At 40.3% G+C, this 17016-nt stretch overlaps 1 long non-coding RNA gene across 1 annotated transcript; it reads left to right on the top strand.

Annotated features, from left to right (window-relative positions):
- The first annotated feature begins 301 nt into the window (after positions 1–301).
- Positions 302–15393, top strand: LOC141584455 (uncharacterized). The gene is made up of 3 exons (XR_012517505.1): positions 302–513; positions 6239–6337; positions 14986–15393. It is a non-coding gene; the product is annotated as an uncharacterized LOC141584455 (long non-coding RNA).
- The last annotated feature ends 1623 nt before the right edge of the window (positions 15394–17016 follow it).

Genomic DNA, 17016 nt, shown 5'->3' with positions numbered 1-17016 from the left:
ATTTAAAGTAATTATTAACAACTAAGAACATACTGCCATTTTGTTAATTGTTTCGTGATTGTTAATTTTTTTTTTAAAAATTTCTTTTGTTCCTTTTTTCCCCTCTTGCTGGCTTCCTTTATGATTTGATGACATTTTTTGGTGGTATGCTTTGATTCTTTTCTCTTAGACTTTTGTGTATGTCCTATAGGTGTTGCTATTACCATGAGATTTACATAAAACATCTTATAGTTATAACACTATATTTTAAGCAGATAACAAGTTAACCTGAGTATATGTAAAAACAATACTTTTACTTCTTCCCCCTCACAGCTTAGATTACTGATGTTATAATTTACATTTTTATGTTATGTATTCATCAATAAATAATTATAATTATTTTTTTTTCTTTTTAGAAAGAGAAAAAGAATAATAAGAAAAAGAATAAAGAAGAGGAAGAAAGAGAAAGAGGAAGAGGGAGAGAGAATGGGGGTATTGCTTTGTTGCCCGGGCTAGAATGCAGTCTAAATATGGGTATGCCTATAATTGTCCTTAATAATGGAGACATGAAAGAAAATGAGGGAAGAGAGTAACAAACAAGGAGCCAACCAACATTTCGTTTAAACTTCTAAGTTCATATGATGTGGTACTGATAAGAGTGTATATTTTGTGTAAAGTGGAGAGTTCTATAAATGTTAATTACGTTTACTTGTTCCAGATCTGAGTTCAAGTCCTGGATATCGCTGTTAATTTTCTGTCTCATTGATCTGTCTAATATTAATGTTGAAGTCTCCCACTATTATTGTGTGGGAGTCTAAGTCTCTTTATAAGTCTTGTATGTCTGGGTATTCCTGTATTGGGTGCATATATATTTAGGACCCTTAACTTTTCTTGTTGTTGCATTGATTCTTTTGTCATTATATAATGTCCTTCTTTGCTTCTTTTGATCTTTGTTGCTTTAAATACTATTTTATCAGAGGCAAAAATTGTAACTTCTGCTTTTTATTTATTTATTTTTGTTCTCTGGTTTGTTGGTAAGTCTCTCTCCATCCTTTGTTTTGAGTCTTTGTGTATCCTTGAATGTGAGATGGGTCTGGATGCAGGATACAGTTTTAGTTTTTTGTCCAAATTAGCTGTCTGTCTTTGAATTGGGGAATTTAGTCAATTTAAATTTATAATTAATAATGATATATGTGAGTTTAATACTGCCATTTGCCCATTAGTTGATGTAAATTCTTCATTGTATTGATGTTCTTTACTTTTTGGTATTTTTTAGAAAGGCTGATACTGTTTGTTCCTTTCTATGTGTAGTGGTTCTTTCAGAAGCTCTTGTAAAGCAGGCCTGGTGGTGATGAATTCTCTGAGTGCTTGCTTGTTCACAAAAAACTTTATTTTTCCTTCACTTATGAAGCTTAGTTTGGCTGGATGTGAAATTCTTGGTTGAAAGTTCTTTTCTTTAAGGATGTTGAATATTGGTCCCCACTCTCTTCTGGCTTGTAGGGTTTCTGCTGAGAGATCTGCTGTAAGTCTGATAGGCTTCCCTTTGTTGGTAACCCGACCTTTCTCTCTGGCTGCCCTTAGTATTTTCTCCTTCATTTCAACCCTGGTGAATCTGACGATTATGTGCCTTGGAGTTGCTCTTCTTGAGGAATATCTTTGTGGTGTTCTCTGTATTACCTGGAGTTGAATATTATCCTACCTTACTAAGTTGGGAAAATTTTCCTGAATAATATCCTGAAGCATATTTTCCAGCTTGGATTCATTCTCTTCGTCACATTCAGGTACACCTATCAAGCGTAGATTAGGTCTTTTCACATAGTCCCATATTTCTTGGAGACTTTGCTCATTCCTTTTTATCCTTTTTTCTCTAATCTTGTCTTCTAGTTTTATTTCATTAAGTTGGTCTTCGACCTCTGATATCCTTTCTACTGCTTGATCAATTCGGCTGTTAAAACTTGTGCATACTTCACGTAGTTCTCGTATTGTGTTTTTCAGCTCCATCAGTTCACTTATTTTCCTCTCTAAATTTTGTATTCTTGTTGACATTTCGTCAAACCTTTTTTCAAAGTTCTTAGTTTCTTCAGACTGTGTTAGAACAAGTTCTTTTAATTCACAGAAGTTTCTTATTATCCACGTTTTGAAGCCTGCTTCTGTAATTGGAACACACTCGTTCTCCATCAAGCCTTGTTTTCGTTGCTGATGAGGAACTGGGATCCCCTGCTGAGGAAGAGGCATTCTGATCTTGGGTATTCTCAGCCTTTTTTGACTTTTTTCTTCCCTTCGTTGTAGATTTATCCATCTGTGGTCTTTATAATTACCGTCTTTGTAACTGGGTTTCTGAGTGGACGTCCAACTTATTGATTCTCAGCACCGAAATCTGAGCAACCCACTGCACCGACTAAATCAGCGGCGTTAAGATTGGTGGTGCTTTTCTGACTCTGCACCGTGAACCGACGCTCCGAGGCGCCGGCAAAACCGCCTCGCTGGTCACAAGAGTCGCGCTGGCGACCCGTGGGGCTCCTCCGCTGGGAATCTCCTGGTGCGTGAGCAACAAGAATTCATGTGAAGGTGTGGCGTCCTCTCGTTCTTTGCGTTTTCACTGGGAGCTACAATCCCGAGCTGCTAGTGATCAGCCATCTTGGATCTCTCTCTAATTATAATTATTTTTAAGTTATTTATTTTTTAACTGTTATAGTAGAGTTGAAAATGGTTGCCAGGTGTAGTGGCTCAGGCCTGCAATCCCAGCACTTTGGGAGGATGAGGTAGACAGATTACTTGTGCTCAGGAGTTAGAGACCAGGCTGGGCAACATGGCAAAACCCTGTCTCTACAAAAACTACAAAAATTAGCTGGGCATAGTCCCAGCTGTGCAGGAGGCTGAGTTGGGAGGATTGCTTGAACAGTGAGCAAGGATTGCGCCACTGCACTCCAGCCTGGGTGACATAGTGAAACTGTGTCTCAAGAAAATAAAATAGAAAATAATTTCTATGCCACCGTTACTGGTGTGGCTCCATATTGAGGTGGGGTCTCAAGCTGTCTTCTGTGATTAGGGGGAGGTGCACTCTGTGCCTGGCAGTTGGTTGGGATCACTTGCTATACTCCACAGTTGGGTGGAGCTTCTGCCTTGGCCCCCTGCACAGGCAAAACCACAGGTTGGGCTCTGCAGCCAGGTGAGGCTGCTGGCTTGACTCCCTGACTGGGTGGGACTTCTGGCTATACTCTGTGGCCAAATTGAACCACCGGCTCAGGAACCCCGCTGTGCAGAACTGCTAACCATACTCACTGGCTAGACAGGGCCACTGCCTTGGTTTTGCAGGTGGGTGGGCTCTCTGGTCAGTCAAGATCACCCGCCAGGATGCAGTGCTACCACCAAGATCAATGTACTGGTTACTATGGGTCATGCCTTCCTTCTCTGTCCCTAGTTAATCCTAGGTGGTCTATCCCTGCCATTTTCCCCAGTGCTCTCCTTAAGGTGAGTTAGAAGTATGCCTCCTGGCAAGTGCCTCTGAATGTTGAAGTAGCTGGATGTCTATCTTGGGCTCTCTTTTCCCCACTGGGGAAACCATAGGCCCAAGAGAATCCTATTGCTGTGGCACTGTGCTAGCCTGAGAGAGGGATGACATGGTCAAGGTGAGACTACTTCTCTCATCTTTTTAATGTGGGTTTTTCTGTTTTGTACTCCAAAAGGGTGCTTTGGACCTCATCCTTGGGTTCTGAAATTTTCACCAATGCATTCTTGTCTGTGGACAGTTGTTAGTCTCATTTCTGTGAAGGGGACTATAACTGAGGACCTTCTATTATGCCATTTTGCTCCTGCTGTTTCTTAATTATGGGTCGATGAGACACATAAAACTTAAATAGAAATAATAGCAATTCTTGATTATTTTGCTGTTGGAAAATACTATTTTGATGGGAAAAAAATTGTTTCTTATTTACCATATGCTAATATTGGTCACTTTATCTCCAGAAAAGCAAGGTAATGTGTTGAATATTCAGATATTATAGATGGAATAAAATAGACAAAAGGCTAAGAAATGAATGAAAACAAACTTGTTATGTTGGTGACTATGAATTTGGGTTACCCTGGAGAATTATTTTTAACTCTCTTACTTATACTATGTCCCACCATCTTGTTCTTATAAAGCACAACTCAAAACTTCTTCATAGCTTACAATATGTCACAGAATAATGTGTTATTGTTGCATTACTTATGAAAGTTGTACTCCTTACAGAGGTTTTTATTTTACAGAAATATTAGTCTTCAATTTCATATACCTGAACTTAAAATGAACACCCAATTTCTCTTTTGATCTTATTATATATTTTGAATATTTACTAAAAAAACTCACTGGAGTTGGCCACACTTGCTTTATACAAAGCAAAAATAAGACACATCTAGTTCCTTGCTCTTGCAAAGCTTTGGTCAGGAAATAAACCCATGTAGTAGAACACCAAAGAAACTAGCCCATAGCCTCCCTTTATAGCAGGGGTAGAAGAGAATGCATCTATATTTTCGAGTTTTTGTTGTTGTCATTGTTGTTGTTTTGAGACAGAGTTTTGCTCTTGTTGCCCAGGCTGGAGTGCAATGGTGTAATCTCGGCTCATCGCAACCTATGCCTCCTGCATTCAAGTGATTCTCCTGCCTCAGCCTTCCGAGTAGCTGGAATTACAGGTGTGCATCACCATGCCCAGCTAACTTTTGTATTTTCAGTAGAGACAAGGAATCACCATGTTGACCCAGGCTGGTCCTGAGTTCCTGACCTCAGGTGATCTGCCCACCTCTGCTTCCCAAAGTGCTGGGATTACAGGTGTGAGCCACTGAGCCCAGCCTTGCATTTATATTTTCAATGTCAGTTTTCCCCCATTCCTAAGTTCTCCAACTAAAAGGCTATATTCATAACTAATAAACTGGGAAACCACATCATTTCTTTATTCAGGAGATGTTGGTATTGAGGACAGGACCAGAAGGAAATCACATAAAACACCACTTGAAACTGGGTCCTCCGAGGAAATCAAAACCGGACAATTCATTTCCATGGATTCCCGACTTCTAAAAGTATTCTAATTTTCCCAGACATGGCTTTCTTATTTAAATTAAAGGCTCAGGTTCCTGTCTTCTTTTCCTGCTTAACTCCAGAAAACTTCTAAGGCAGCAAAGCAATAGAGGACCCCAATTATCTCTAGCACACTCAGGGAGCCTTTATAAGGGCAAAATATAATTTGTTCTACAGCAAAGCACCTCCAACACATGGTCTCTAAGAGAACTTTGATCATGTGCCTTCGATTTTTTTTTTTGGTCTATCAGAAATATTCTCTATTTTTTCCTGTAGAGTCAACACACAATATTAAACAGCCTGTCTGCAGTATCTAATTAACAAACGGACTGCAGATCACTTACAACATAAAATATTAAATCATCCAAAAAACTAATATTCTTGACACTTCATAAATTAAAATAAGCAAGAGACTGAAATGAAATAAAACCCTGATGCATATCATTCTGGGCCTTTGCCCCCCAAAGAAGCTCTATTCCTTGAAGCATTTAACCATTTCAAAAAAAATATATATATATATGCACACACACACACAGAGACATACACATACACATATATCAAGCAATTTCAAAATGCTTTCTAGAGCCAGTTTATACTTCATCACAGCAATTCTAACTTGAGACCTCAGCCTGTACGTCTCTTGATCTTATGCTTCACAAATCATTTTAAGTTCAGATATGGAGTTCATCAGTTATGTGTCTTTTCATTATAATTGCAATGTAGTCTTGGAGCTCGGTTCTGTTCCCATTGGCTCAATGGTCATCATTTATCTGCTTTGTATATTTAGGACATTATTTAACAGAAGCAGCAATCTGTTTGAAGAATGCAAGGGCCATTTGATATTAACACAGAGAATGATTAATCAAAGAGCATTTGGTCCTAAAGCATCAAGAGAGAGCCGAGGTCATTAGCAGGGCAAAACCAGGAAGCAAGCTTTGACTAAGAAAATGAGATGGGCCAATACTTTGAGGATTTAAAATATAAATAAATAAGAAGGTTATGGTCATTCATTTCCAGAGCTTTTACTTTAAAGGACCACTGCTTTAAGATATATGAAATGATATTACATTATTTCTCAAGATAGAGATTCTTTTCTTTACAGTAAAATATGAAACTATTTGCATCTGAGTAATAGCTGAACCCACCAGTGTCTATAGTAATAATTATTTCTTAATACTGGAATATTTCAATTATTTCATATTTTAGGTGAGAAATATCAACAGATGCAGAACCGAGCATTGGATATGAGACAGAGCTGGACTAATTAAGACTGTTACCCTAGTGAGACTTCTCTGGCACTCCAAGGTAAGGCCTTCTCTGCCAGAGACAGCAGTTTAATGTAATTATCCATTCCAAATTAGTTCAATGTTGTATATTGTTTTGGCAGGCATATCTATCAAGCATTTGCCCCATTGTATATTAGGGAAAATGGGAATGACCACCCCAAGAACAATAAGAAAAACCAATTATCTTAAATTTAGGTTTCCCTCTAAATGTATCCTGAATCAGTGTATTTTTTTACTGCTGCTGTGACAAATTACCACGAACTTCTGCTTAAAGCCACACACATTTATTATCTCACAGTTCTACAGATCAGAAGTTCTCCACAGATCTCAGTGGGCTAAGATCAAGGTGTCGTCAGGGTGTTTTCCTTCCTGGAGGTTCCAGGACAAGCTCTGCCTCTTTTCCTGTCTCTAGAGCTTGCCTGCTTCCTTGGCTCAAGGCCTTCTATTCTATTTTCAAAGCAGGCAAGATCAGGCCAAGACCTTCTCACAGTACCATCTCTGGCCAGCTGTTCCCATTCCCTCTTCTACTTTTACAGACACCCTTGTGATTACATTGGACTCATTGAATAATCCCCCAAAAATCTCTATTTAGAGGTCAGTGGATTAACAACCTTAATTACATCTGTACATCTGCAACCTTAATTCACCTTTGCTGCATAACCCACCATGTGTACAGGTTCTGAAGATTATTAGGACGTAGATTTTTTTGAGAGAGGAAGGGTGGGCATTACTCTGCATACTACACCAGGATTTGGCTATATTTTATTTAAGATGTAATCCCAGGACACCGTAAGGGAATTAAGAAGTGAGACAGGGGGCCGGGCTCAGTGGCTCATGCCCGTAATCCCAGCACTTTGGGAGGCCAAGGTGGGTGGATCACCTGAGGTCAGGAGTTCAAGATCAGCTGGGCCAACATGGTGAAACCCTTGTCTGTACTAAAAATACACAAATTAGCCAGGTGGTAGCATACACCTGTAGTCCCAGCTACTTGGGAGGCTGAGGTAGGAGAATCACTTGAACCCAGGAGGTGGAGTTTGCAGTGGGCTGAGATCGTGCCACTACACTCCAGGCTGGGGGCAAAGCAAGATTCCATCTAAAAAAAAAATGAGACAGGGAAGGGAGAAAAGCAATAAATGGTGTGTTATGAACAAGCTACCATTGTGGGCAATTAGTGTTCAAATATTCTGGGAACCATTAAATGAATGTGTGGAATGTGACTTAGAATTGTATCCCGAGTGGTGAGAAAGCTGGGGTGTTTATCCACCTACTTCCATTTTTATTGCTTCAAGGTGTTCCAGTGGTATTAACTCTCTCATTGTGGTTACCTCTTTCATAATGTTAGAAAAGATAGCTGCAAATAGATCTAATTTGCATCATTCTCACAGTACTTCATCCCAGAAGATAATATCCAAGTATTAAAACTTATTAGATACTTTGGCATTAGTTGGGTCAGATGGATATCCTTGAACCAATCAGTGTGGACAAAGGGATCACCTGTCATGATTGGCTAGGCCTGAAACTTGTCCTGTCAAGCACATGATGAATGGCCCCAGTAGCATCACATGGGATGGGGGTAGAGCAGTTCTCCAAGGGAAAAAGAAGAGCACTGTGAAAGAAAAAACAATCAGTGGTTTCTGGAAGAATGAAAAGGATCTATAGAGCACCCACAGAGGCCAAGATCAAAGAGCAGGCTTTGGGGCTCACCACTGCAGCAAGCCTCTCTAGCATGCAGAGGTCCCAGCTCATAATCACAAGTCTGAAGAGACAAGAAACATGGTGAAGGAAAGGAAAAAAGCAAAACCACCAGACACCTACATTATTACAACTCCAGGGCTGGGATTCCCTGGAGTGAGAAAAGCCAGGCTGTGGACCATCCTTGATATCTTGCTTTAAATTGGATTCCAGAAGTTTACAGAGAGGCTGCCCCAGAAGGTGGTGATGTAAAAGAAAAAGACTCAAGAAAAGGTGAGAAAAGAATGAGTTATGGAAAACAGTAAGAAAAGATAAAAATAAGCAAAAGATACATTCGTACAAGGATAGATTAAAGGGAAATAAAGAGAAGCATAAGCACTGGAAATTTAAGACAAATCGGAATAGAAACAAGTTCTTGAAAAGTAGAAGTAGGACATAAAATTAGTAGGACATCATGGAATAATTGTTTCAGAGACAAGTCTGGTATTTTGATAAGTGGGTATTTGTTAGGTCTTGTATTAATTATCTATCTATCTATCTATCTATCTATCTATCTATCTATCTATCTGTCTGTCTTTCTGTCTATCTGCCTGCCTGCCTGCCTATCTATCTGTCTATCATTTTCTAATCTGTACCTTCTAGGGTTAGAGCTTGTCTCTGGATGATAATGCATCTAAAGTTCAAATTTGACTCCTAGTGCTTCTGAAAAATGTCTTTTATCTTGCCAACATTTTTGAAAAATTTGCAAAGGGGGAATTTTATGTTGCAACACAACGAAAAGATTCCTAAAAAAATTCTTCTTTACCCATTTTTCTTCCTAAAGCTCTACACTTTCCCTCAGTCACTCTGTCTCCACTGTTGTACCCACACCGCTCCCCGGCCCCAACTTTCAGTCCCTATGGAGTCACTACTTAGTTTTCCACATCTTCCCCTACTTTTTGAATTTTGTTTTCCTCCTTATGTAGCTTCTTACCCTTAATCCACTCAGTTGAACCCAGAGCCAAGCAGTAGTATATAGCAGCCTGTCTGGACGGCAGAGAGGAGAGGCTCCCATACTTACATGATCACATGCTTGCCTCTGCCCCTCATGCATTATCTTGTTTAATCCCAACAATAGACTGAGAAGGTAGGCATGATATCCATCATTTGATAGATGAGGCAACCGAGGTTTAAACCCAAATCTGGCTGATTCCAAAGTCTGTGCTCTTAAGTACACTGTGCTATATATCCATGGTTCTCAGACTTTTTGGCATGAATTAGAAGTCATTCAGGGATATTGGACAAATATGAGGATTCCAAGCTCCTATCCTAGAGTTTCTAACTTAGTTGGATTTCAGTGGGGCTCAGGAATCAGTTTAACCAGCACTTCAGTGACTTCAATGCAGATGATTCTAATGTAGGTCAGACCCAGAACACACCTTGAGAAACACTGCTAATAAATCCTTCTGTGTGTAGGATCACTGGGAACTGATGTTAAGACTGAGCCATCCTATGCATCCAGGATTATATTTTTTAAAGTACAGCATGTGCTACTACCCACCACAGATGTATGGATTTTATGTGTTTGAATTCCATGTAACCATTGTGGTCTCTATTGGTTTTGGACATAGTGCATTAGTAAACATATTATTTCAACCTTTCACAATATGGGAAAAGAATTCAGTCTCTTTGCTATAATTCAGAAATTATATAAAGGCATATCCTATGGTGTTCCAGGGTTAGAAGCCATTATGAAAAGCCATTTATGGTCTCTGACAATGACTTTAATTAAGAACAGTGCTTCTTCTCTAGTGGAAACTTTTGAGGAAAATAAGAGAAAATGAAAGAAAGTACAACTAAGTTATAACATTCAGAGGTTAATTGCTCAGAAGGATTTTGTTTCTCAATTGATACTCATTTTGGGAAATTCTTCATCTTTTGAAAGCAGTGTAGGGTCATCCTCTCTCAGAAGCAGAGATTGGTGGTTCCAGAGAGTTCTCAGAGTTGACTCGAAGTGGACAGGAAGATCCTTGGCAAGGCAGGAGGTGAAGATTTCTAGAGTAAGGAGGGTCTTGAAAGGAAAACTCCCTACATTACAATTTTGTCTTTGTCTTCATTCAGCCTCCTCTGGGCTTTGGGTGGAAAACAAGCAGGACTGACTGTTCACAGGACCACCTTCCCTTATACCTGCGAACAGGCCAGTGAGGGGCTCCAATTCTTTTTTGTCACCAACTTTCACCCTTTACTTTGATGAATCCTTCTCCCCCACTCTCCCCCACCCTGCCTGCTGCCATGACAGTAATGGAGTGTTATGGGTGGAGACTTTCGAGCCAGACATGTGAGTTTAAATCTTCAGTTCCTCCTCTGTAACACAAAGGTGGTAACTCATTGTATTTCTGTGAAAAACTAAATATATGTCAAGTCCTCAGCAGGATGTCCGAAATATTGAAAATGGCTCCATGAATGTTTGCTATAATAGGATTAAATTATAACTTAAAATTTGCTCTATGCTTTTAAATGCCACACAGTGTACAATCTTTATTCCACATATATGTGAGGAACATCTATCCTGGCTGGATCCTGGAGCCCAACAGTGAATTAGTCAGATGTATCCCTGTCCTGGGGAACTTACATTCTAGGAGGAAAATAGATATTAATCAAATACTGAGCACATTTTGGTAAGTTAATATTCTCCCTAATCGATAAGAAAACAGAAGCTCAAATAAGTTAAGGAACTTGGCAAAAATTCAAGGCCTATATATGGCAAATTAGAGATTAGAATACAATTCTGCCTTACTCCCTAATTCATATTTCACCACCATGTGGCTTCAGCAAGACAGGATTTATCTTCCGTAGGTTTTAACTGCCTTCCCCATCTCTACCACCCCGAAAGGGCTTGATTGCATTCTTTTTTGGGGCAGGGAGATGGAGTTTCACTCCTGTTGCCCAAGCCGGAATGCAATAGTGCAATCTCGGCTTACTGCAGCCTCTGCCACCCAGGTTCAAGCAATTCTCCTGCCTCAGCCTCCTGAGTAGCTGGAATTACAGGCATGCACCACCACGCCTGGCTAATGTTTTTTTAGTAGAGATGGGGTTTCTCCATGTTGATCAGGCTGGTCTCGAACTCTTGACTTCAGGTGATCCACATGCCTTGGTCTCCCAAAGTGTTGGGATTACAGGTGTGAGCCCCCACGCCCAGCTATATTCTTTATACTGTGTGTGTAAACAATTTCTAACAGCCTGGGAGCTGGAAAAATTAGAATTTATTTATGTTTGAGAAATGTAAAGGTAAAGAGAAACCTTTGATTCATGTGATGTTTTTGTTTATTTGCTCAAATCCCAAATTAAAAAAAAAAAAATCAGAGACTAAGGAAGAGCAAAGGTCTTAAAAGATTCATCAGGTATTTTTAGATACAGCTCAGAAAGCCATCAATGAAAAGTTATAAATAAAAGTGCTTGATGCTGCAGAGTACTCATTTTCCAGGAGGACAGTATATTATCCAAACATATTTGAATACTATTCAGTGAAACAGGCAGAAATAAGCTTTGGCATATATCACAGCACATGGCTAAATCTGGTGGGGAAAACCTCACAGCATTGCCTTCACAATAAAATAAATTATTCTTTTTATTTTTTCAGTTTTCTTGATTTAAGCCTTATGGTTGCTTGTGTGAAGATTTACAACCTTTTCCTGCAACCAATCCTTCTAAGGAAGTTGAGGATTCCTTCTCTCTGTTTTTTACTTTATCATCATAGAGATCAAAACTGAAGTGGTAAAAAGGAAGTAAGAAGAGAAAGTAGGAATCTGGGAGAATGAACTAATGCACTACATCAAAAGGGTGGGGCTGAAGACACTTCCATTCACCTAGTCTTCCAAAGACATTTGTTTGCTTGTTTTTTGAAACCGAATCTTGCTTTGTTGCCCAGGCTGGAGTTCAGTGGCATGATCTCAGTTCACTATGACTTCCACCTCCCAGATTCAAGCGACTGTCATGCCTTGGCCTCCTGAGTAGCTGGGATTACAGGTGTGCACCACCACGTTCCACTAATTGTTGTATTTTTAGTAGAGACAGGGTTTCCTTGTGTTGGTCAGGCTGGTCTCAAACTCCTAACCTCAAATGATCCTCTCATTTCAGCCTCCCAAGGTATTGGCATTACAGGTGTGAGCCACCGTGCCCAGCCTCCAAAGCCATTTCTTTTGTTTTGTTTTACTAAACAAAAAATGTAGAAAAAAGGACCACAATATGATAGCCAAATCTAAAATTATTTTTAAAAATACTAGTAACAAATTAATAGCTCTTATTAGGAAAGTTAATAAATGTCATATGGGCTCGCAGTGACTAGGGCAGAGTTAATGAACTTAATGTCCATCCAAAGGGTCATCCCTTTAAGAGCCTTACTGTGCCTACACTCAGCTCTATATGCCAGGTGCTTGACAGATAACACCTGGTTAGTTGAAATAAATTATTTTAATTTCTTGTGGATTTAATTAGAGACTGGCTCTCGATATGTTGCCCAGGCTGTTCTTGAACTCCTGGCCTCAAGTGATCCTCTCATCTCAGCCTCCCGAATTGCTGGCATTATAGGGAAGAGTCACTACACCTGGCCACTACTTAAATAATAAATTCATTTGGCATTGCCGGTTGGTGTTGATGACCCTCTTCGGAGTCTCCCCAGTATCTGTCAAGTTTCCAGACGAAGTCACAATCACAAGGGCATATGCTGAAGAAGCTGTTCATTTGGTACAGATCTAGTGTATTTTCAATCACAAAAATTTGTCTTTTATAAAGAAATCTCATTTGATCTCTAAATAGGCCATCATAGATTTTACATTTTATCTGAATGTATTCTTGGGTTGAGATCCCAATAGTTTTCATCAAGGATGGGTTGTTGCAGTCCTTCTAGGTACATTTTTTTTTTTTTTTTTTTGAGGAGGGTTTACTAATTTTATCAGTTTCTTAAAGAGGTCTGGGAACAAAATAAGGTTAAGGATTATTGGTTTTCCAGCCTCTAATTCTTACCTGTTACCTCGAGTCCACCCACTATCTTGATCCTTAACCACTTCCCTTCTTGTAAGCATCTTTGGTCTATGTAGGTTAGTACAGGTTTTTTTTTTTTTTTTTTTCTCTCTCAATTTCTGATCACCACCAATCAGAAAAAATATATAAATTACATGCTGAAAGATCTGCAGAATCTTGCAAGCTTCAGAAAACTACAGAATGAAATACTTGAATGCTGGGTTCTTTTCCCATGTCTGATGAAGATGCCTGTGCCATATATTTTTAAAAATCAAAGTTAGCCCTGCAAGATTGGGTTCAGTTTAGCTTTCTTCAGTGCATTTTTTTCTGATAAAGAATAAAATCTTCTATATTTTGTAATAGCTAGAAAAGAAGATCTGACATGTTCTTAACACAAAGAAATGATAAATATTTAAGGTTTGGATATTCTAAGTGTCTTGATTTGATCATTACACATTGTATGCATGTATGAAAATATCCCATGTACACCATAAATATAATTATTATTTATCAGTTAAAAATATTTTATAAGAAGGCAATGAAGGCTTCTTGTTTTTCCTTGAAGCCTCACTATTGACTATGATCACTGAGAAAGCCAAAATCCCTGCTCATTCACAGAGTGTGGGGGTGTGACCAACTACCCCCCTCCCAAGAATTTCCCTAATCTTCCTCCAGGTGTCAGCACAGGCCCACTTATCTTCCCTTACACCCCACCCCCTCTGTCCATTCATAAAGTGGAGGGTGATTTGTGGTCCGCCTCACTGTGATTGTAGAGGGAAACAGCCATCTTTGCTTGTCTCTGCACTAGATTTGTTTTTCTAATTTCTTTTTACTTGAAGGTTTACCAGCTGCTTTATTACCAGAGTGAGGCTTCCTTACAGTCTCTTTTCTTTCTCCTCTCCCCCTCTGCTCCCCTCCTTTTTGTTCCTAGAGACAATCAGTGTCTCTGGTCCCAGCTGCCACTGCTGATTTTTCATTACAGTTTAATTTAAAACTGGGATTGGAATGGAAATGTCTTTTTGCCATTTGGGGTTTGTGAGGCCTGTGGTTTTATTGCCAAAGGCGCAAATGTTAGTTACTACTGTTTTTCCAGAGTTTGCTGGGGAGGGTGAGGGGGTGTAAGAGGGTAGGAGGGAAGAAAGACAGACTGACCTGGTAGCAGTGGGAAAGAGACTGGAGGGGGAAGTCCCTCTTTGGAAAGGCAACATTATTCTGCGAATTGTTTTGTCTGATGTTCTGAAGAATATGAGTTGGGTCAGAAGGAGGGGGAAATAGCGTAGCATCTCCCCACATGTGTGTTTATGTAGGTTAAATATCAGTCAGCCCTGGAAATGAGGTGGCTGAGGGAGGGATGATCATACAGAGCACGACTTGGAACCAGCACCAATGTAGAGAAAATGGTTTTCTTTTTAAGTAATACTAACATCTCTGGCCGATTCATTTGACCACAGCTGTAAATGGGAATACCCAAGGAAGGACTAAAGGGTATCTAACCTCAGAGGCAACAAGCTCTGCATGTTTCTATGCTTTCACCTAAAAGGAGACGTCAGGCATCTATCTGCATTAGCTTCTGTGTTCTCTCTGCTTTTATACGTCTTGGGCTCAAGTCTTAGGATTTATGATTTATTTACAAGCCTCTCTCCAGTCGTAGCTCAGTCCAGCTACACAATTAATGTTTCCTGCAATCCCTTAGAAGGTTCTTAGTGAATGATTGTTTGGATCAGATTAAAACTAAACAGTCGGCTAAAATTGATGATGTTTTTACCTGTGTGAATGTAAAATTAAGAAGGAAGGACATTCTTATTTGAAAGTAATCACACAGGAGGCGGTAGAGAGAAGCTGAGGCGTCTGCATGCCTTCATTTCAATATTTAGCGCTGACATTGAAGGCAGTTGTTTCCTGGTTGGGGAGGAACCTACAGAAACCACAGAATGTCTTATTTGTCTTGCTAAAAACAATTACTGTCTCCCCTCCCAGCAAGAATCCCGCTCCTCCTGGTTACCACCAGTTTCAGATGTCAAACCGAATGCTCCATTATCTCAACAGATCACACTGACTCTTCACACTGTGGAACATTTCAGCCTCCTCTCCAGCTGGCCTCAGGCGGCTGTGAGACCGGTGATCCTGTCTCAGGTAGGCACATCTCCCTGTCACAGAGCAGCCCGAAGACTCAGCGTGTTTTGCGGGGTGCTTAAGGACTGTGCTGCTAGTCTGCACGTTTGTGTGCTCTTGGCTAACTGGGACATTTTATCCAAAAGCACATTTCGGACAGGCTCCCTCTCCTCCAGACTCACCCCATCCACCCCTTCCCCACCTGCCTGGGGTATTCTATTTCCCTGCTGGAGGGCGGAGGGCAGCAGTCCAGGAGCCCCGCAATCATCCCCAGGACCAATTTCCAAGACTGTTGTGCTGACCTTTGTAGTTCACACTGACATTCTAGTGGTTGGAATGTCCTCACAGAGGACATCCCACTAACAACAGTAGAGATAGTTCTCATTTGTCCAGTTCAGAGTTCATAGCACACAAAGAGAGAAAGAAAATAATGACAATGGAAACCATTTTAACCCCACCAGCTGCCCTGCCTCCATCACGACAGCAAGACAGGCACGACAACAACAAATCCCCCACGCCTGCCCAGTGTGGTTCACTCCGCCACAGCCGCAGCCCCCGTGACGGAAGCTGTGTGTGGCTGAAGTGCCCAATGTGATACTGAAATATGTGTAGAGGAAATGCCTCTTCTGACCCCTCCGTGAAAACTGATTGACATTGGAAGAAAACAGCTATTTTTGTGTGCGTGCAATTTTCCTGGAAGAATAAAATTGTCCAGCTCTCCCCCTCTGTTGATCAGCCCTGCTCCAGAGACTGCATCTCACACCACACAGTGGGCTTCTGAGGGTGGGTCTGCTTGTGCTGTGAGGACACAGGTTACGTATTTAAGGGCCTTGTTTCCTGCTCCAGGATACCACATGTTGTGGTCAGCTCTGTGCAAGGTAGATATTGCAGCCAAATTTGCTTTCCAGGTTTACCAAGAGGGGAGCTATGGATGGAGCATTTGTGGTCCTGCTTGACAGGAAAGTGGCTGTTTGATTTTGTTTTGTGCTATAGGAATCTTCAGAAATCTCTTGGAAAATCTCATAAACCTATGTTAGTGGCCACATATGGGATCCATTAACTCCTCATTTCTGCTTATTCTTAGCAAATTTTTGTCTGGTGACAACCTAAAAACTTCGGAGTGTTTTTGTTTTGCTTCACACCACAGAGAACTCTGCTGACGGGCTTTAGTTTTGAGAAAATATTTAGCAAAAAGCAGGCTGTGGTTGCAGTGAAACAGCTAATTCTAAGTAAAGCTTGGTGGAACATTGGGTTCATGAGGAAGTAGGGGGACATCTTTTTTCTTTGGGTTTCGGGGGGTTCCAGAGTTGCCAATGTTCTGGGAAGCCTTCTCCTTTTCTGATGAAATTGAATAAGCAATCCAGCTTTCTTCCTATCTCTGACTGTTGTCTGTGGTGTGATTTTGGAATGATGGAGTGGTCTCTCTTAGTTTCTAAATGTTTGTTTTCTAAATAGAGGACAAAACAGCAATGCACTCTTCTGCAAGACATGCCAATATCCTTAGATAAAAAGGTGTTAAATACTGACATCATACCAGTATTTGGAACTGAAATTACTCGTGTATGACAAAAACCAGATTGGAAGATGTTAACTCAAAGAAGACAGAGAAATTTAGAAGAAAATTGGCTTTTATTTTTTCATTTTAAGTAATTAATAAATGAAACACAACAATCCGCGCTTTCACCCACAGGCAGCATCAGGGGACATCAAACATTGCCTTTGAAGTGGGCCCCCAGTAGGGAGGACCCCACTGTTCAGGCTACTTTATAGTGGTAATATACTGTCTGGAAAAAACAGATGCCAAGAAATTGTGCAGATTGTATCTCTGAGCATCTGAAACCCTAAAACTTCAGGGGGCCAAGGAAGGTCCCAGCGTTTGATTTTTTTTTCCTCTCT

Source organism: Saimiri boliviensis, chromosome 5 (genome assembly GCF_048565385.1).
Source record: "Saimiri boliviensis isolate mSaiBol1 chromosome 5, mSaiBol1.pri, whole genome shotgun sequence".
NCBI classification, from domain to species: Eukaryota; Metazoa; Chordata; class Mammalia; order Primates; family Cebidae; genus Saimiri; species Saimiri boliviensis.
This window is presented reverse-complemented; position numbering and strand designations above follow the sequence as displayed.